This window comes from Cryptotermes secundus, unplaced genomic scaffold (genome assembly GCF_002891405.2).
Source record: "Cryptotermes secundus unplaced genomic scaffold, Csec_1.0 scaffold1951, whole genome shotgun sequence".
In the NCBI taxonomy this organism is placed as follows: domain Eukaryota; kingdom Metazoa; phylum Arthropoda; class Insecta; order Blattodea; family Kalotermitidae; genus Cryptotermes; species Cryptotermes secundus.
The window spans coordinates 713,723-736,371 of NW_019727443.1; the positions used below are offsets into that span (position 1 = coordinate 713,723).

Below are 22,649 nucleotides of genomic sequence, written 5' to 3' on the forward strand. Positions count from 1 at the left end.
TCTGTCTGTCTGTTACACCTCACAATTCCACTGCTGCATTCGGATGATAATACTGAGAAAACAATTGCAGAAGGCTTGTGGCCTCAAGGTTTCTCCGTCTATGTCGGGGATGAGTGGGTTTCCTCTGGTTCAAACCAGTTTTGCAGAAAATGCGAGCGCGCTCCCAGCCAGCCGCAGAACAATTTCGCGCGGAACACCGGTCCCGTTGTGCACGAGCGAGCGCGGTCAAGGGGACTGCTCGCTGCTTCACACATGTTGGGTCCCACATATTGGGTGCGCTCTACAGGCACTAGCTTCGGTCCCCTCGGGATCCATTAGATATTATATGGGGTTCACATGTATTAGCTTCGGTCCCCTCAGGATCCATTGGATATTATATGGGGTTCACGTGTATTAGCTTCGGTCCCGTTAGGATCCATTAGATATTACATGGGGTCCACATGTATTAGCTTCGGTCCCGTTAGGATCCATTAGATATTACATGGGGGTTCACATGTATTAGCTTCGGTCCCCTCAGGATCCATTAGATATTATATGGGGTCCACATGTATTAGCTTCGGTCCCGTTAGGATCCATTAGATATTACATGGGGGTTCACATGTATTAGCTTCGGTCCCCTCAGGATCCATTAGATATTATATGGGGTCCACATGTATTAGCTTCGGTCCCGTTAGGATCCATTAGATATTACATGGGGGTTCACATGTATTAGCTTCGGTCCCCTCAGGATCCATTAGATATTATATGGGGTCCACATGTATTAGCTTCGGTCCCGTTAGGATCCATTAGATATTACATGGGGGTTCACATGTATTAGCTTCGGTCCCCTCAGGATCCATTAGATATTATATGGGGTCCACATGTATTAGCTTCGGTCCCGTTAGGATCCATTAGATATTACATGGGGGTTCACATGTATTAGCTTCGGTCCCCTCAGGATCCATTAGATATTATATGGGGTCCACATGTATTAGCTTCGGTCCCGTTAGGATCCATTAGATATTACATGGGGGTTCACATGTATTAGCTTCGGTCCCCTCAGGATCCATTAGATATTATATGGGGTCCACATGTATTAGCTTCGGTCCCGTTAGGATCCATTAGATATTACATGGGGGTTCACAGATAGTTGGGTTCAGCCCGTGGGTATTAGGTTCGAACCCGTACATATTAAGTTGGGGCCCACTTTGTATTATGTTTTTTCCGGTTTGTTTCATGACCCAGTCAGCAAGTTAGAGCAGAGGGCCACGCCATAGCTCAAGCGGTTAGTCGCTGGCTTCCCACCGCGGCGGCCCGGGTTCGATCCCGGGTCTGGTCAAGTGGCATTTGTGGTGGACAAAGTGGCGCTGGGGCGGTATTTCTCCGAATACTTCGGTTTCCCCTGCCAATCTTCATTCCACCAAGTTCTCCATCATCATAATCACCCGGGGCAAGTACAACAGGCGCATCAGTGGCCGCCGTGCCGAGTGGACCCAGCTGGACTCCAGTCCCCAGTAAGCGAAAAGTTAGAGCAGGCCAATGCAGTGTCCAGTGTTAACAGTGAACTGGAAGGGGTATGGAAGGAAGCGATCGTGGCCTGACTGTGTCACTATCCGAGCTTCTGCCTGGAAGGACTGAAGAAGACCATGAAAAACCTTTTTCTGGATAAGCCATGTCCCGACCGAAATTCGAACTGTGACCCTCCCGATTATGTTAGGAGCGTAGATAAAGTGACCTTAGTTAGTACTCAGCTTCACGATCCGGCTGCCCTATCCCTGTGGAAAGAGATTTCGACACCCATTGGACACAACATTGGGTGAGCCCCAGTACCTGTCTCAACACAGGGAAAGCATATCGCTGCCGGGAATCGAACCCCAGTCATACGGGCCCGAGAAATGAATGACTCCTGGCCTTCCCGCGGCGCACAGTGTTCCCTACTGCGTCCAGTGCGCCTCTTCATTCAGCCTCGCGGGTTGGCGCAGCGGCAACGCTGTAGGCAGGTGCCCGGTTCGAATCTCGGCTGTCCAGATCCCAGTATTTCGTAATTTTCTTCAGTTCTTCCAAGCAAATGTACGCTTCCTTCCATTACATCCTTCGCAATCGTCCCACATTTGTGCGCCGAAACATGTATCCCCGAACAAGGAGGAAACGTCGGCTGCGTCTTCGCAACGAGAACAGGGTATCGTTAAGTAAGCCAGCTGCATTACCCATCTGCCGCAAGTGCACGGCAGCACACCCTGGCGCCACGGTCGCGAATCGTTTGTCCTTTCGTTACCTGAATGTGCGAGGTATAAAGCTAGCAGTTCATTTCGAGGTTTGGGGGCCCACCCAGCCTCTTACCCCCAGAGATAAAGCGGCCGCGGCGTGGAGCTAGTAATTACTGAGCTCTAACAATATTGCACACAGAATGACATGTGCCCACCTCCAGGGGTTCACTGCTTATCGCCAAGAGATTAGATTTCGGGCAGCTGCGAATTCTTGGCATACTTCCCTTATTATGGAAAAAAGTAGGCTTATGAGATCACCTTGCTGTCTGTGTGTCTCCCTCCCCCTCCACTTACTATTTTCGCTTTTTATGCGGTCCGTATTGTGTCGAAGGAAAGTAGGCGATTGGTTCTTCTGAAACGCCTTTGCGTTCTAACGGAAAGAGAATCCTGGAACAAAAGTTGCATATTTATCGGAGATACGTGCATGTTGTGATTGTTAGCGTCGCTCCCACCTCACAAGTTCGCGCATTCGCCGAGTTATTACCGATTGTGGGAAATTCAAATGTTCACTGCTGGGGTAACGTTTAATGGCATAGCGTTAGCACCAAATTTAATAGAAATCGGTCTGCTGGTTTAAGAGTTCAAACGGGCGACGGAGACACGAGTGGTGATCTCATGAACAAGGGACCTGGCAAGGTGGCTCGATCGGTAAACTAAACCAAAGTTTAGGCCGTGCCATAGCTCAAGTGGTTAGTCGCTGGCTTCCCACCGCGGCGGCCCGGGTTCGATCCCGGGGTCTGGTCAAGTGGGATTTGTGGTGGACAAAGTGGCGCTGGGGCGAGTTTTCTCCGAGTACTTCGGTTCCCCCTGCCAATCTTCATTCCACCAACTGCTCCACAATCACCCTCACCTATCATCTGGAGCTGGTACAATAGGCCAGAAGTGGACTTAGTCCCACCCCACTAGCAAAAACACTTTATGATAAGCTACCGTAATTCCCGTTGAAAATGCAACATAAACTTTTGTGCCTGTATGTCCTTCCTCCCTTCTCCTTCAGTCCTTTACACACCTCTTTACGGAGGGAGCACTATGCTACAAGCCGGAAGGTCGCGGGTTCTATTCCCGATGAGGGCCCTGGGGTCGACTCAGCGTCTAAGAGAAATGAGTACCAGGTATCTTCCTGGGGATAGAGGGCTGACAACTTCACCGCTGTGAGCTGACTGTCTAGAAAATGTGGGAGGCTCGACGTCTCACAGCCGTGTGGACCTCAACGGCTTGTTACAGGCACAGCTTTACCTTTTATTGCCTCTTTAATTGTCCGTCGTGTTGTAATTATTCTCCCTTTCACTTCCTGTCTCTCCTTTGTAGTTTAGGTGCATATCGTTCGACATAAACTTCGACGCACTCCTCACTGCGAGTTATCACATATTTTCATATGGACCGAGTAGGACAGGTTGTGTTGCATCAGTTTTGCGTTGCGCTGGCTGCTAGGAACTCCGCCAGCAGCACCCAGCTGAGTGTCTAAATGAATGCTCCGGCTGTGCGCCACTTCAATATCGGCGCTCTAAAAATAAACATCGCGCCTGGCCGTGAACATCCGCCCACAGCAGGACCCGGCTGTCCGTGCCGTCACATCCGGTGGGAAGTGCTCGCTGTTCAGCCACCGCAGGGACTGGCCGCGGGGACAGGGATCCTTCTCTGAAAGCTGATCCCCGTCATTATGCACGGCACAACATTTCATTTCATTCCGTGGCTCTGCAGCCGCTTGTTGGGCCCTGGCCGCTTTTGCGGTTTCGTAACCCTATACACAGTCGGTAGAAACCCTTGGACGGGGGATCAGCCTTTCGCAAGGCCTCTACCAGCACACAAACATTCATGACTCTAGTGGGATTCGAACCCAAACCCAGTGTTCGAGCTCCGAGGCCCACAAACTAACTTCCATATTCATTTGGGACTTACACCGGGGTAAAGCGATTGGGGCATGAAGTGAGTCACTCATCCATGTAGTGGAACTATACCTCCACTCCTCCATACGTCTTCATACTGTGGTGGTTAAACACAGGGATAACTTTACCTTTCATTGGATTCAAGGCTCTTACAACAGTGACTGTGAAGAATATTGTCCCCTTCGATATGACGCCGTGAAATGAAGTAAAGCTCACCGACGTTTCGGAGGAACGTGCTACCTCCATCTTCAGCATGAAAGAGTAAGTGAAGCCGGTTATCAGAAATAATAAGTGCACGGGGCGGCTAGTTGCTGTTTGCTCTTTTAATTGCGTGGCTTATCCTGAAGATGGAGGCAGCACGTTTCTCAGAAACGTCCTTGAACTTGTACCGGACTGCACGGCGTCACATCTCACTCTCCAGATTTGTCTTGCTGCCAGACGGGCGGCATGGGAATGGTCAGCAGATCTGCATTCAGTGAGACAGCTGATCGGTCGTCGCAGGTTGCGGTCAGGGCGTGACGTCACTGGCGTGCACACCGAGCACACTGGCTCAGTCCACAACGTCTCGACCGCGTCACCGACTGTCCTGACCTGCGTTCTTTTTTATTGCGGGTTTTCCCAGGCCCCCTGAGATAATATAAGTTACTGATAAAAGTAAAGTAAATCTATCCCTGTAACAGGCCGTGGAGGCCATAGGGTTGTGAGACGTCGAGGCTCCCACATTTTCTAGACAGTCGGCTCACAAATGGCGGTGAGGTTGTAAGCCTTACGCGCCGAGCTATCCCTGTAACAGGCCGTGGAGGCCATAGGGTTGTGAGACGTCGAGGCTCCCACATTTTCTAGACAGTCGGCTTGCAGATGTCGGTGAGGTTGTCAGCCTTATGCGCCGGCCGCCTTTACCCTCAAGAATATTCCTGGAACTCATTTCTGTTAGAGGCTGAATCGACCCCAGGGCCATAGTGCGTCTGGAAGGATTAGGTAAATTGAAAAAATCCACCTCATCGGAATTCGATCCCGCGACCTTCCGGCTTGTAGCATATTGCCTCAACCAACTACGCTACCGCGTGCCCCCCTTAAGTTACTGGTAGCGTCGTTAAATAAGCTGAAAATTAGTAAATGGTGTAAGTTCACAGAATTCTGCATTGCCTACATTCATTGCATTTCTGTGTTTAGGAAGATTTAACCGGTTGGTCTTTGTATCTGAGACACTTTGTTTTCTGTGAGGCAGGAACTGAATTTTAAAGATTCATACCATATAAACGAACTCAGGCACCAGAGGGTTGACTTTCTTACAGTATTTAATTAGAATCAGTGGGTTGCGACGCCATATAGCTCGAAGAAAACCCGACGTTTCGAAGTAACATATTACAACCTTCAGGTTCGAAGAGTAATGCAAGCAAGAAACCAACAAAAGCGGGCGACACAACCCAGAAGTTCGTGGATGCACGGTCCGTCCGTCAAACACGCACCCCAGCTTACACCACGGGAGCATTAACCAAAGGCTAGCGACATAATAGCACACCGCTGCTAATGAATGTCTTACCTTCCACAATCGCCGCTACGAGCGCACTTGTTCTTGGTCAATAACCCAACTAAATATGTCCTTACGTGAATTTGTATACACAGCTTCAGTGCTGCCACTCGGGAAATGCGCACAACTTGTAAAACTGCATATACATTTAAAATCTGGAACATGTTCATTGCGCTGTTTAATTCCAACATTTCTTTAAATTGTAATTTCGCTTCTTATCAATCACTCCGGTGTGTCACGGGCACTATTTCTCAGCGCGGAAGATCATTTCTATTGTTCTATCTAATCTTCGTTTAAAACACTTGTTTCACTACGGATCAAGAAACTACGAATTAGTACACAGAAGGATGACCAGAATTTTGGGGGACAGTTTTATGCCCTGATTATCCCCTGAACTGACAATACGTTTATAATAAGCAGGATTCTTTTAGTTAATTGTCACGATTTGGTTAGCCTTCTCTAGTGGTAATTATCAGAGTCTTCGGGATATGACGCCATGCGGTCTGCCAGACGGTTACCAACATTTCGGAGGAGACTGCTGCCTGTATTATATCCTGATGATAGAGGCGACAATTTTCTCCGAAACGAATGATGCTTACCTATCAGATTTCTGGACGTCATTGGCAGGGTTGCCGTAGTGCTGTGTAGGCTCGAGTTCGGGAGGTACCAGCTTCGATTCTCGGCGGAGACACGGGCTATCCTGACTGAGGATTTTATGGTTTTCCTCACTCCTTACAGACAGATGCCGGGACTATATCTGAATTTGGTCACGACCGCTTCCTTCCGAATGTTTCCAATTCATGATGTCGCCCTGCCATTCCATGCTATATAGTCCAGACGCCCATGAGTCGTACAGTAACCCCCTCCCCCTAAATCCACGCCATTACACCGCACCTCATCCTATAGAGACAGCAATATGGATTTGCCACACAATAAATAGGCTTTACTTTTAGTGGGCAAAATCTGGTGCAAGTATTCATAAAACTGATTTATCTTAAGGGCGCCCGGTAAGGGAAAATACATTACAGTGTTTTGCTTTTTTAACTGTTGCAGAATTTAGATAATTCATTGGAATGATGCGGCCAAGATGCCATGAGTATGGCCCGCCGCTTTTGTAGTTCGCTACATTAACCGGTTGGTCTTCCCAAAGCAGACGGAGCCTGTTTCCTGTGAGGTACGGACTGAATTTGTATGTTATTTAGCTGAATCTCTGAAACTGCGGCGCAACAAACGTAGCGCTTACACAGAAAGACCGACCTCTCCGTCGTCGAAGGGGAGGTCCCACTTCTAAAACACATGCATATCTAGGAGAGACTAAAATTCCTAGTCACGGGTCTCAAGGAGAGTGAAGCCAAGAATAACTGTGCTGGCGAAGACCAGCGGCAATTTTTAACCGACCGACTGAGCGGGGCAGGATTCCGATCCAACACACTGACGACTCCGATCAACTTCTCCCACCTGCTCATGGGACAGTGCACTTGCTAACGTTTTATCTCCTACACTTCCCAACGCTTTACCCTCTCTCCAACAAACTTTTACGAGAAGGACGAACGGTCACTGCCCGAAACCTTCAAAACACTATTATTTTGCACGCCCCCCCCCCAAAAAATATAACGTCTCTCAGTACTTCCGTCCAATTTCTCTCTCTCCTCAGGCGCCCAGTTTAAATTCATCACAATTAAAACACATTTACTGGGAAGGACGCCAAATTTTCTTTCCAAATTATGCAATTCGACACTAATTGAGAAAATCATAATCCCGCGACTCCATATGTTGTCCTTTCTCTACACCCCCACGCATGCGCGCAGTGAAGTATCTCACCCCATGACTTTCCCTTTCACCCGCCCTTCTACTGTTCCTTCCTACCCCTCTTTGTCACTGCATTCAAGCTTCAGGGGTTAAGCATTCCGTCCCAGAGACAGAGTCGCGCACATCTCTCTTCACAGGCTGACACAACTATGTTATGTGCGCATGTCAAGTCTTCATTATCATACATTAATGCTCCTTTCTAATTCTCTGTTTCTGCTTAATTTATTGTAATTTTCAGATTCATAATGAGACCAGATGCGGCTGTCCGAACACCGGGCTGCCCACAGAATTGCACGCTCTTACATAAGCGGGACTGGGTCAGTGTACTGAAACGTCTTTGTAACTATATATACCGTCTGCAATCTGAAATTTCCCCACACAGTATATCTGTGTGTTCCGTATTGTTCTCACAGTAAACAGCGACTGTTTCCCTAAACAGCATTAACCGGTTGGGCTCTGTAGCGGAGACGTAATGTTTCCTGTGAGGTACGAACTGAACACACTAAAACTCTGCATTCTGCCCACACAGTGTATCTGTGTGTTCCGTATGGTTCTCACAGTAAACAGCGACTGTTTCCCTAAACAGCATTAACCGGTTGGGCTCTGTAGCGGAGACGTAATGTTTCCTGTGAGGTACGGACTGCATTTATAGGCCTGTTATTATTTCGATAAAATTCGGGGCTTCAAACGATTAAAATCTGGCCATCCTATGTTGAAATATTAAATTGCATGTTTCAGACATTTAATTAAATTCACTTCCTGTTCCATCACGTCACACGTCAGTTAAAAATGATTCAGTTATTTTAATTACCATCGTAACAAAACGTCGCGTGAGCTCAACTCGGCACAGAATACGTAACATGTTTTGACAGACATTGTACTGACGGGTACTTACTGCCGCTGTCTTTATATCCCAGCTGAAGAGCACGTCACAACATGGCCGCCCTCGTCACAATGCTCGAGGACCTTCCCCTCATGTATATAGCGTTACGTAAGTGTCACCACTAACAAGGTCACGGGCACTGTATAGTTCGGTTATCTATTTATGTTTCTCGGCAACTATAAACTCTAAATTTATCCAGCCCAGCGTTTACGTAAGGCGGCTTGGGAGTAGCGTACATGCAGCCCAGACACTTACGGAGATGAGTTCCACCCTGAAGAATGTATGCTTCGAGGCGCGGCGCGGCACGTCGGTGAGCACCGCTCTGTACTCCACCGGCTTCTGTTGGCAACTGGAAGTTATTGACGGGTTTCGGCCGACTACAAGCAGTCTCGTGTCTCCGTCTCCTGCCTCACGCACGGGTATTGCCTCATTTTCCCCCATAGGGAGTATTGATTCGACACGCATGCGCACACTGTTTACTGTGCTCTTTTTATATCTTGCCGCTGTCATTTTTTGTGCATATCCCAGTACTGGAATGTCTCTTGTCACCCTCTGACTCCTAATCAGTAGTGCCCGTGCTTAATTAATTAAACATCATACCATGAAGACGGATGGGGTAGTAGAGGTATAACTCCACACATTTTTAAAATTGACAGCTTCGCTCCCCGGCCGCTTTATGCCGGGGAAAGAGCCGCTGGTTGGGCCCCAGAGCCGATCTGAACGCTGTGGAGCCCCCCCCCCCCTGCCGACAATCGAACCCCGATTCCTTGGCCTACCAGCCGTAGCCCGTCTCTATGGCGACTGAGATATCCCGGTTCCCCAACTCTCTAAGTGATTAAATTAATCGAACTTAACTTCCGAAATTATTAAAACAAAAATCTTGCCACACCACTGTCAAGAAACAAGGCATAAACAGGAGCTTCATAATTTCAACTCCTCACGTGATGATATCAATGTTATATTTAATAAAAAAACTGTCCTTGTAACGGATCGTGGAGGTCCATAGGGTTGTGAGAGGTCGAGGCTCCCACATGTTCCAGACAGTCGGTTCACATATGGTGGTGAGGTTGTCAGCCTTCCCCGCCGATCGGCCGTCCTTTACCCCCAGCAAGATTCCTGGTACTCATTTCTGTTCGAGGCTGAGTCGACCCCACGGCCATAGTGCGGCTGGAAGGATTACGTCCTTTGGAAAATCCAATAACGTCATCGGTAATCGAACCCGCGACCTTCCGGCTTCTATCATAGTGCCTCAACCTACTACGCTACCGCGTGCCCCCGCCAGATATTAATACAGGCATAAGATCAAGGAGGACGAGATAGGTGGCTCGTGTAGCACTCATGGTCAAGCAGTTTCGGTAGGATAACGTGAAGGAAAGAGACCACTAGGGAGACATAGTCATGTATGGAAATACAAGAATGGGTGTGAAGTGAATCTACCTTAGGCTAGGGACAAGTGGCGGGCTCTTGTGAACACGGTAATGAAACGCTGGGAATTTCCTGAGTGGGCGACAAGAGGTACTCCGTAGAGTTCGCTACTTACTGGGAGCACGAGGCAAGACACTCCACCCCCAGACCCCTTCTTTGGGGTTCAGACCTCCTCAAGAACTTAACATTCACCCAGTTAGCCATGTCATTTTCTGTAGTCACACCAGCTGGACCCTACCGCCAGCGAGATGCATGCAGCCCACAGTATATTTGCCTTCGTCTTCTGTTTACTGGCACTGCAACCCTGTGTGGGGATTGGCTTCCTGCATCGTCCTCGAGTCGGTTCTCTGGAGGTGTCATAACAGTTGTTAGCCCCATACCCAACCCCCAGCTTGGAGGACCAAGGACTATAAACTTCGTCTGATCCCTTCCTTTTGAGCTGTCTGACATGGGTGGCGCTACCAGGAGCTTACACTTCCGCCAGCATAGCTCTTCCAGTCACTGGGATACTTTAAGTCTTATGTTCCTTCGTGCAGGTGTTCCGACTGGATTTTGTGTGCCTTTCTCATCTCTCTTCGTGCTTGTGTGTTTCCAGCCGATCTGCTCTTTGAATGTGGAGCATTTAGTGGAATGAGAGTTGGCAGGGGAAACCGAAGTACTCTGAGAAAACCTGCCCCAGTGCCACTTTGTCCATCACAAATCCCACATGTCCCGAAATGGTTTCGAGCCCGGGCCGCCGCGGTAGGAAGCCGGCGACTAACAGCGCTCTCATCCCACTGAAACTATTAATACTCGGAGAAGAGTACAAATTGTGAAGCTCGGACCATTTTTTCCGCTCCCTTTCAGATACAGAAAACACCTTCAGCGGTCTGTACTCTTTCTGTTAGCTCAAAATCCAGCTCCAGCTCTCCCCAAACCACTGTATAGCGGAGGAGGTCCGCGGACCACCGTTTGAGAAGCTCGGCGATTATAGCAGGGTGGAGACACGGAGACAGGTCGGTACGTACTTAGCACCTCAATCCTTACGGTCGCTCGAACCGGATGCGCGAGTGCGGAAGCTGGCTACCTGTGCAACGGGGCGCGCGCAACCTTGCTAACTGCACACCGTGTGTCACTGTTGCAGGCAACTGGACTACTTCAGACATTGTGACATCTGCTGGCACGCGTCAACAGAAGAGTTGTTGCAAGCGGTGTTTTCTGTGCGATCCGTGCCGAGGATATATAACGAGGACCAGCTGCCGTTATGGGACAGTCATGAGACGGCAGTTAGATGAGTAGGAGGCTAGTGTGAGATGGCCGCCAGCCTGCGAGGACGTGCGCCCAGGAGCAGAGGTAAGTCCACTGTTGGAATATGTTACCAAGCATCGCAGTGAAGACCGTGACGGCAAACACTGTTCTTTGTGTGATAGTGTTCACTGAAGTGTAATCACGAGTTGTGTGTTTAAGAATCCCAACCTCACCTATAGTCACCCAGTCACGTGTCTATTCTCCTTTATCCCCTTAAATCTCAGTAGTAACTGCAGGATCGGACTTTCTCTATCAAGAGCTGCGATAGCTCAGTCGGTATAGTGGCAAGCTATGGGTTGGAAAGCCGAGGAGTCGAGCTTCGATTGCCGTCAGGGGCAACATTTTTCTCTTCTTCGCTCCGTCCAGGTGGGCTCTGGGGTCTACCCAGCCTCCCATAAAATTGGTACCGGCTGCTCTTTCTCTGGAGATAAATCGACCGCGGCGTGAAGCTGAGCACTCACCTCCTAGTACCGAGGTCAGGAATGGAGAAGCCCTATCTCCACTCCTGCATACATCTTCACGGCGTGGTGCCTAATTTTATGGAATCTGAACCCTTATTTTGACTCCTATCCTAATCCAGATGAATCCAGTCCACACCCTGACGCACTGCTTCACTATGATACGTTCTAATATTTCTTCCATCTACTCCTAGGTCTCCCAGATGGTCTCCCGGGAGACTCATCTCTCATTAGTGCTACATAAAGCAATTCACTGTGAATGTCTTCCGTCCTCCTGTCACTTCCTGTCCCCCTAGGCCCACATATTCTCCCCAGCTCCCTATTTTAAACACCCTTAGTCTATATTCATTCCTTGGTGTGGGATCAAGTTCCGCACCCATACAAAACAATTCGATTTTCCTTAACATAAAGATATCAGTTAATTAAATGCAACAGTCTCCTGATCAATTGCGATGTAATAACTTGGTTACCTGGGGCTCTTTCCCTGGGGATATAGCTGCCGGGGCGTGAAGCTGACCACTCACCTCCAGTTTATGCCTAGGTGAAGAAAACATGGCTCTGTGCATCCACTCCCCCATACGTCTTCATGGCATAGTGTTTAATTAGTTAAACACAGGGACAGCTTTACCCATTTTACCTTCTATACATCTGTGTATTAAACAAGAGAACCGACTCACAGAACACGATGGTGTATCGTACTCTGGAAGTGCTGTATTCGAATCTCGGCTGGGACACCGGATATCCTGAAGAGCCTATCTTCTCGCATATAACGCCGTGGGAGGAACGTACTGCTTCCATCTTCAGGCTCGAAGAATAAGCTACGCAAGAAACCAAAGTTCTGCTTCCTGCCAGGTTCATGAGGGAGGCGACTTGTTCCTCCGAAACGTCGGTTGACTTAGAACGGACTACACGGCGTTATATCCCACACCGCTGTGAGAACTTCAAATCCTACCCCATGTGGAGGCGGGTTCGAATACCACCATCGTAGACTTGCGAGTCGTAAAAGGCGACGAAAAGGGAACACAGTTCCCGGGGGTAAAATTGGGTCAAATTTTTCCTGGGGGATATAAATACAGGAACCTGTCTCTCCAGACTGGGGGAGTCTCGAATCTGAGGCAGTTAAATATGGTCATGAGTCCCGAGGTACTCGGACCAGAGAATGGCTGCGCTGGCGGGGGCCAGCAGCAATTGTAAACGACAGACCCATTGCCTCGTCAGAGAGGATGTTTCATAAGGACTACAACCGCAAGTGTTTAGGTGAAAAGAATACTGGTCGTGAGTCTCAAGGAGCTTGTCGCCAAGACGAACTGATTAACTGTAAACCGCCAGTCGTAAAGTGACTCTGACTCTGACTCAAATCCTATATCGGCTATCCTGACAGTATTTTTCGGGGTTTTACACATACTGGCCACAGCTGTCTTCTTCCAAATCCCTACGAGTTCTGCATTCAGCACGAGAAGCCGCGCTGCAGGTTTCTGAGCCAATGAGCTACGTGGCAATATTTGTCGAAACAAGAGCCGTGTTTTCTCGAGCAATTGTTCTTGCAGTGTAACCGAAGGTCGCGCTTATCCGGCGGCTACCGGAAGGGGCGGAGCCATCCGATACTTCTATCAGTTACTTTGCTAAAGTTTGGAAAGATAATAGAAGCGACGGCTATTATGACACATTCGCCAAGGTTCTGCAGTTTTATGCATTACGTAGACTTACTGTAACTGTCCACAGATGTCGCTGTTGCTGCTGCTATGGAGCAGTTTTACGTAACCAGCAAAGATGTGTGCTCAGTTACTGCCGAGGTGGCACTGAGGAAAGTGACAGAATTACAATTTTTTTTGTCAGTTGTTTCGAAAATGCGTATTTTCGGGCGAGTTTAGTGTTGATTGCTTTCATCGTGTTAAGAGAAAAATTCAAGGGTTAGAGTCTAAAAGCATAACAGAGAAACCTATGTATATGTGTCCATGTCTCATCACCAGAATGCTTGGATAAAGTCACGCTGTAAAAATTACTGACAGAAGTGGAGGCAGCACGGCCCTCCGAAACGTCGGTAAACTTCTGCAGGACTGCTTAGGGCCGCAGACAGTTGGGGGTGATGTGCGATGGGCTTTGTCCCGCCATGGTATTTTCCTGGGAAAGGGCGAGCAGAGAATATGGTTACATGATGATCCTAGAATACTGAGGGCAACACGACAATTAATAGAATAATTTTAATTTTTCACAAAAATATATTTGGTGTATTTCCTTCCATTTTCGAGTCTGCTTATTTAAATGTGTGCGGGGGCGACAAATGCCTGTCTTGTCCCTGCAAGGGCCCATATGCGTGGGAGCTGATTCATAGAGCCTGGAGACCACAGTTCGAACCAGTCCTAGATTTATAAAGTTCGTGAACTCCGCAGCACTCAGATGAGTCAGCGACAGACTAGACGCCCACAGCACCGCGGGGGCCTGAGGGTGGTGTTAGAGGAACCTGATTGGTCGCAACGGAAAGGTTACTGATGCACCACGAGCGTGTTACATTTTAAAACGGAACGCCTTGCTGTGCGCGGGATGCAGGCGGTGCTTACTGGTTCGCTCCGGTTTCGCCGTGACGGGAGCGACTCGGCCCTGCAGGCAACAAAACCCCTGGTAGGCTGGCAACTGGTCGGACTCGCGTGCGGACAATGTGACTTTCAGTGGAGCAAAACCACTATTAGTTGCTAAGCTGGGCAATATATTCCCCGCCTTTTATACAACCTTAACATTCATTAACTTGTACACAAGAGCTCGCCACTGGGCCGTATCTCGAGCCAGTTGAATCCAGTGCACATCCTCACAAGCCTAGTTCCATCACAATATTATCCTGCTGTCCACACACACCTGCGTCACACAGTTCTCTGTCCCCTTCATGTAATAAGTGCCGTTAAAGCAAAGTGGCAACTGTATATACCGCCTGCTTTGATACTAAAATGCCCTACATTTTCCCCACGCATCGTATTTATGTGTTCGTATCGTTCTCGCAATAAACAGCATTAACCGGTTGGGCTCTGTAGCGGAGACGTAATGTTTCCTGTGAGGTACGGACTGAACATACTAAAACTCTGCATTCTGCCCACAGAGTGTATTTGTGTGTTCTGTGCGGCTCTCACAGTAAACAGCGACTGTTTCCCTAAACAGCATTAACCGGTTGGGCTTTGTAGCGGAGACGTAATGTTTCCTGTGAGGTACGGACTGAACGTACTAAAACTCTGCATTCTGCCCACAGAGTGTGTCTGTGTGTTCCGTATGGTTCTCACAATAAACAGCGACTGTTTCCCTAAACAGCATTAACCGGTTTGGCTTTGTAGCGGAGACGTAATGTTTCCTGTGCGGTACGGACTGAACTCTCAAATAGGTGCACTTGGGCCTGCAAAACTCCACCAAGAGATCCTGCGACAGAGGCACACAATCGTGTATTGCCGCGTACAAGGAAAAGAGGGTCATTTATAAGTTATGTTCGCTCCAAGGAAGTGCCCTAATAATACCGCGCCTGGTCCACGATCGCTTCCTTCCATATCCTTTCCAGTTCTTCATTCATCAATCACCGCACCATTCGACGCTATATAATTTAGATGTGGCGTCCTAGAACAACCGAACAACACATTCTCATTTCTGTGAATTACCGCCAGAGTAGTTTGCCTTGCTTCGAGCCGTTGATGTCATTACTATTGTGGTGGCGATTTCAGAGGATGTTTATGATATAATACTAATGCTAGCAGTATGTCTGTCCCACCGCCTTCTATCGCGAGATTCAAATAGGAAGACGGATGACTGTCGAGGGAAGCAGAACTACAGCGTTGCCATATTTCAAGAGTGCTACAAGCCAGAAGGTCGCTGGTTCGATTCCCGATGAGATCATTGGATTATTTAATGGTTCTAATCCTTCCAGCTGCACTATGGCCCTGGGGTCGACTCAGCCTCTTAACACAAATGAGTGCCCAGAATCTTCCTGGGGGCTAAAGGGCGGCCGGCGCGTAAAATTGACAATCTCACCGCCATCTGTGAGCCGATTGTCTAGAAAATGTGGGAGCCTCGACGGCTCTCAACCCTATGGGCCTCCACGGCCTGCTTCAGGGATAGCTTTACCGTTTACTTGCACCTGACATCGCATTATGGCTGTCCAGCAACACGGTTCACAGATGTGTCATTCCCTGCCTCTGACTTGAATAATTAAAACGCTTTTAAACCCCGGATATTGCAGCTTGTCTGTGCAATGTTCGGCATTTGGGTCCCTGGTCTTTCATTTTTTAAAACTCCGCTATTGCCGAACAGAAGTGTGAAGCCGCAAGAAAAGCGTGTTTCACGTGTGGAGTCTGATGTAACGGTCATCACGTGACATGTTAGCATCACAGAACAGAGGTAGAACATCAGGAATATTACGTACTGTCCGTCTAAAACATTCTCGTGGGTGCGTCATAAGCTCGAGTAGGCAACCGTACGGAAGATAAGTCGCGTGTGTTCAATGAGATCTCAAGCTTAGACATTTTGCTTTTCATCACACAATTATTTTCTTATGATGATGCAACCATCTACGTCACCGTCTGGCGATCTCACTTCTTCAGAACTGGCTTGCAGACCCAGTTCAATGCCCACCGTGTCCGTGCACGCCTCCAACGAATTGTTTTCGGTGCAGAAAATATATTGCCATGCCCAGCGGTAAGATAAGCAAATTCTGTGGCTTATTAAAGTATCGTGTATCTTGAGAAATGATTACGGGGAAGATGGACGGAGCTGCCACAGACCGATTTGCTTCTACTTTAGCAACATTTTCAGCGACGTAAGGTAGGAACGAGGGAGTCACGATAGCTCAGTCAGTATAGTGACTGGCTACCTGCTGAGCGACCTAGAAGTTGGAGTTCGAATGCCGGTAAGGTCAAGAGTTTTCTCTTCTCCGAGTCGTCCAGACCGGGTCTGGGGTCCACCCAACCTCCTATCCAATGGTACCGGGGGTAAAGCGACCTGGTCGTGAAATTGACCACTGACCTCCAACTAGTGCCGAGGTCAAGAAAATGCGGATCTATACATCCACTCCCCATATGCCTTCATGTCATAGTACTTAATTAATTAAGCACAGGGACAACTTTACCGTAAGGAAGGAACGTACATTTGCGTAACATACCCTCTGCCGTATCCATCTGTCCGCATGAAACAAGTAGACACTCACTGAATGCATATTAGAAAATGCTATTAGAATATCTGTTTTGCATATTCCAGTTTGAGTATGAAATGTGACAACAATAAGGGGCACTTCATATGGAGACCCACACGCGTTTCTGCGTAACTCGCTGAATACTATGGAGGACAATGGAACAAGTCTTGCGGCTGTCGAGACGGTTGAACGAAAGTGAGCAAACCCACCAGAACTGTTGCCCTCTACACAGATCCTTGCTGACCGCTGTTACAGCGAACAAGCAAACAAGCAGTTATATATAATTTTGTTGTTTGATGAACTCACGGACGTACAGCTCGGCAGTTACTGGTCACAGCCGCCGGTTCTGCAGCGAATGCTCATGTATCAGGTAGCCGTCACGTTATTATTTCAATTTTCACGCGATTTCTTTAGCTGTTAGCGCACACTGCGGTATCTGCTTCTGATTAGCCATTACCAAGCAAAACTATGTTTCTCTCGTGTTCAGTTTGGTTTGAGTAGCACATTCATCAGCACTTGGTACTGTTGCTTCGTGTTTGCGAGACCACTCATTCAAATTGTGGCCCCGAGGCTGGCTGTTCTGATAAGGATTTGTCCTTTTCCTCGTGCCCCCCCAAACCAATACCCTGAAGTAGGCTATCACCGCTTCCCGAGGAGGCGCGATAGCTCAGTCTCTATAGCGATGGACTACTGTTTGAACGACCGATGAATTGGGGTTCGATTCCCGGTAGGGGAAGGCATTTTATGTTCACCACAGCGTCGACATCGTCTCTGGGATCCACCTGACTTCCTGTCCAGTGGGTACCGGGAACTCTCTTCCTGGGCGCGAAGCTGACCACTCACCTCCATATAGTGCCGAGGTCCAGGATGCTCCGAGCTATACCTCCACTCCCAAATACGTCTTCATGACGTGACGCAATTCGCACAGCAGCAGATTTGCCTTACATCGCTGCCGCTTCCTTTCGTGTCGCTTTCAGCTCGTCATGAGGAACCTTCACCCGAATGCTGGAGTCTTCAAGCTCCACTTTTGGGCGGATTGAGACGATGCCCTTTTGTGGTCCTCCGTGCTGTGAGGCACTGCCTCCACAGGCTACCTCGCCTGCGCATTTGGGATTTCAGAATGAGTCCTGTTCTGGGCCCGCTTGGCACTGAGGCCACTTCTGGCCTACTGTACCAGCCCCAGATGATAGATGAGGGTGATCGTGCAGCAGCTGGGGAATGAAGATTGGCAGGGGAAATCGAAGTACTCGGAGAAAACCTGCCCCAGCGCCACTTTGTGCACCATAAATCCCACATTAACATACTCGAGTTCGAGCCCGGCCCTCCGCGGTGGGAAGCAAGCCCAATTGATCCCCTAACTTCAATCCCATTTCCCTGGAAACGTGTGTCGAAAGACATAGCACGCTCTAGCACTCAGATGACAATACGTTCTGTTTACTATGGCGAGGGCCATATGGATTAAGCCGTTACCAAGCAACGAAACGGCGGTTGAGTCTGCCTGGTGACCAGACCAGCGCCAGAAACTCTGGGCGGGATTGTACAGGGAATCTTGAATGCTGCCAAGTCGCTGTAAATACAAACGCCGGACGATAACTGTTTCCTCATTAGTTCATTGTTTCCAGGCGCCGTTAGAAATACTACAGCCTCTAATTGGTATAATTACCGGAGTCATTACCTGCCCAGGGAGTCCATTCATTCGCACCTGCTTGGCAGTACGTGGGGACTGCAGACCTCTCAACCCGCGGTACGTGACGTCTCCGCAAGTAATTATTAGTTTGAAGAAAGCAGTCTGCTTTTACCGGTTCTCACGGTCTCTTTGCTTGCAGATTTCTTATATATTTTTTCTTCTACCCTGAAGATGGAGGCGATACGTTCCTCCGAAACGTCGGTTAACACCACATATACACGGTGCCAAATCCCAGAAGACTGCTTTCTTCATAGTCACCGCCGTGAAAGCCTCAAATCTTACAATTATTAGTTTTTCTTCTTCTTCTTCTTCTTCTTCTTTCCTTGGCACTACAGCCCCAGTGGGCCTAGGCCTACCTCCATGAACTTAATTATTAGTTTACTCACACAAAAACTTTCCTGTAACGCTAGAAGCTCCAAATGCACCTTCAGACCGCTTGAATAAGTTTACTGCAGGCCACTAGATCTAGCCTGTAACATTACAGTACACCCTCGCTATACCGGATCGAAACATGGAAAAATGCTGTTCACAGCTGAGTACACACTTTGAAAGACACGTGGGATTTAGGAAGAGAGACGAGTCACTTGTCGGTCCAGACAAAACTTGAGACGGTTTCTTCAAACCTGCATCATTACGTTCAAAAATAAGTACAGCTTCTGGGTCTTCTATCAGTCAATAAATATGACTTCTTATAGTTTTTAAATATAAGCTCTACAGTTTGGTATGGATTGGATTGGCCTGGCTCAGGATAGGGACCAGTGGACGGCTCTTATGAACACGGTAATGAACCTTCAAGTTCCATAAAATGCTGGGAAATTCTTGAGTAACTGCAGTTTTGGCTTCTCCTCAAGAAGGGCTTAGCTCCATAAGTATATATATATAGTAATATTTTTATTGTTCATTTTCATCAGCATTATTTAAATTTCATTAAATTTTCCATTTATTTGTGTTTTAATTTTTTTATGGCTACCTTTTGCTTCACTAATCCTGATTAATGAGGGTTTGCTGTATGACGATAAAACGTATTATCTACAGCTGTTATCTTATTTAAGTTGTTGAGTACTCTCATTAACCCTTCGAAGCCCAAATAACAAGTACTATCTTTTGGAATGTGACACCGTGCAGTCCCTTATAAGTGAACCAACGTTTCGGCGGAAAATAGTGTCTTCACCTTCAGGAACAAGAGTCAGTCACTATTCTTCTACACTGGAGAAAGAGATAGTACGTTCCTCCGAAACGTCGATGAATTTCTACTAGATTACACAGCATCACATCTCAAACTATGGTTACTAATGTGAGAACCTCAAATACAGCATCCAAATAAAGTTTACAGATTTCAGTCTCCATTATAGAGCCCAACAGGTTAATGATATTTGTGGAAATGATTTCTGTTTATTGTGAGAAGCATACGGAACGCATAAATGCTCAAGCAGTCGGTACATAGTATACCGCAGTTGCCGCTGTGCTTTGACAGGCTCATGATCGATATGTATTGTTCAAATGTACGTAGTTGCAAAAATATGAGTGCAGAGTTGCAAAAATGATTTGCTTCACTTGAAACGAGGCAGCGTTTGCTTTTTACTTCGACAAAATGGCCGGTGGGACGCACGGCGCAACGTCCTCAGGGTCACGGTGCTGCGCTGTTATCATAGAAACGAGTATTTAAGTGTCGATATCTCTCTCTATCGATTAGATATTTTTTGCGATAACGCTTAGCACTGCGCCTCGTCATGGAACCTCAATGTGCCTTCAATGTCTGAATGGATCAAGGGGTCACTGTTCTGAAACACGAAGCTGCCTGCGTCAGGGTAAGTCACCGGGCGTTCCTCGTTCGAATCTTGGTGCACAGACCGACTGTCCTGGCTTCGCGAGAGGAGTCCATTTTGAGTGCACCGTAGCGAAACTAATTCAAGGGTGCACATATCTTGTGAAGCTCATAGTCGCCTAGCTGCCCATTATTTGGTACGACGTGTTACCATTCGTAAAATCCCGCCATTAAACTCTATTCTGAGCCACATGAATCAAGCCCACGCCCCCACTCCATATTTCTGTAACATGCAGTTTAATATTATCCTCTCATCTAGGGTTAATTTGGCCAGTGGCAGCTTTAAGTTGGACATTTCCCACAGTTCATCCACAGCACAGCCGATCTTCCAATAAAAGGATGCATTTCATTTGTCCACTTTTTCAGTTGACCGCCTCTGTGGTCTAGTGGTCAGCGTCCCTGGCTACAGATCTAGAGGTCCGGGTTCGATTCCCGACGCTACCAGATTCTTTCTGGGAAGTAGTGGGGCTGGATCGGTGTCTACTCAGCCTCGTGAGGATAATTGAGGAGCTATTTCAAGCAAATAGCGGCTGCGGTCTAGAAAACCTAGATTAACGGCCGTGGGGTTCGTTGCGCTGACCACGCGACAGCCTCTATCCGCAAAAGTTGGCACTAAACTTCGCCGACAAACGGCTGTCGCTCGGTCGGTATAGTTCACTTGCGGACTACAGGACACGGAGTTATCACCGTTGCTGTGTCGCGGGGGCGCCTGAACACACTGCAGACCTGAGACGACTATGGTGACCCGTGAACAGACGTGGATTGGTTGACGCAAGTGGTCAGGGACCTACAAGTTTTCAACGCAACGTTTTGTTTATATTTAACGTATTCGTAAAGGAAAAGTATTGACTTCTTTGTTTTTTTTTTCCGCACCGCCGCATGAGAGCCACAGTTTGAGTACTGTAGGACGATAGGGGATAATGAATTGGAGCTGACTGTACTTACCAGAGTTCTCTCAGCGTTTAGGAACGTAGAGTTAAATGCTAATGGGAAGACAGTGTGGAGGGCAGTTTCTACCTGCTTGGCTTATTCTTTGACCGTAAAGATGGAGGCGACATGTTCTTCCGAAACTTCTATTGACTTTCCACTGACTACACGGTATAAAAGTGAATCAGAGTGTACGTTAATTTAGGTAGATTAATTTGACAACTGTAAACTGTTGCTAAGTGGATGCTGACCTGTGCAGACGGGAGCTTCTCTTAGATTAATATAGATAAGAAATTGGAGATACTATCCCAGCATTCGCGAGGGAAGAGCAGAAAATTATGTTAACCGATTGCATACAATACGGCATAAGCAATAGCATCATTAACAGTTAACCTCAGTGGTACTGTTATTTGAGCTTCATAACTTGTACTCTTCTCCAAGTGTAATTAGAATGTTCGAGTCAAAGAGGATGAGGTGGGCAGGGCATGCAGCACGAATGGGGGAGAAGAGGAATGCATATAGGATATTGGTCTGAAAACCAGAAGGGATGAGGCTACTGGGAAGACTAAGGCCTAGGTGGGTGGACAATATTAAAATGGATCTTAGAGAGATAGGATGGGATGGCATGGATTGGATTGATCTGGCTCAGAATAGGGACAAGTGGAGGGCTCTTGTGAACACGGCAATGAACCTTCATGTTCCATAAAATGCTGGGAAATTCTTGAGTAGCTGCACAATTGGGGGCCTCTCAAGAAGGGCTCAGCTCCATGAGTAAGTAAGTACTGTCATCTAGGATATGATGCCGAATATCTAGACAGAAGTTCGCCGACGTTTCGGAAGAACGTGCTCCTTCTAACTTCAAGGTGAAAGAGTAAGCCAAATAAAGTAACTAACAAGAAGCTTTACTTGCTTGGCTTACTCTTCGACTTTGAAGATGAAGCAGCATGTTCGTTCGAAACGTCGATGCACTTGTACCAAACTCCATGGCGTCACGTCCCAGAAGATAGAATTTTTTTGTAACTAATTTGTTGGGGCATGCGGTAGCGTAGTTGTTTGAGGCATTATGCTACAAGCCGGAAGGTCGCGGGTTCGAATCCTGATAAGGTTGATTTTTTTTTTTCAATTTACTTAAACCTTCCAGCCGCACTGTGACCCTGGGGTCGACTCAGCCTCTAACAGAAATGACTACCAGGAATCTTCCTGGGGTGTAAAGGGCGGCCGGCGCGTAAGGCTGACAACCTCACCGCCATCTGTCAGCCAGTTGTCTAGAAAATGTGGGAGCCTCAACATCTCACAACCCTATGTGCCTCCACGTCGAGGTTCCCAATTTTTCTAAACCATCGGCTCTCAGATGGCGGTGAGGTCAGTCTTTCGCGCCGGCCTCCTTTACCCCCAATAATATTCCTGGCACTCATTTCTGTTAGAGGCTAAGTTGACCCCAGGGCCACAGTGAGGCTGGAAGGATTAGGTCGATTGAAAAATAATCCAGTGACCACATCGGGACTTGAACTGGCGACCTTCCGGCTT

General features: G+C 47.9%; 1 protein-coding gene across 3 annotated transcripts in view; it reads right to left on the bottom strand.

Annotated features, from left to right (window-relative positions):
* Nucleotides 1-8,705, bottom strand: part of LOC111864879 — a 31,993-nt gene extending 23,288 nt beyond the window's left edge. The window contains exons 1-2 of one of the 3 annotated variants that reach the window (XM_033751606.1): nt 8,284-8,304; nt 5,676-5,973 (exon numbers count right to left, since the gene is read on the bottom strand). The gene's annotated coding sequence lies outside the window, so the exon portion shown is untranslated. Of the gene's footprint in view, nt 1-5,675; nt 5,974-8,283; nt 8,305-8,367 lie in introns of those variants that run through there. The other 2 variants (XM_023852463.2, XM_023852462.2) reach the window with 2 other exon arrangements.
* Nucleotides 8,706-22,649: the final 13,944 nt, after the last annotated feature.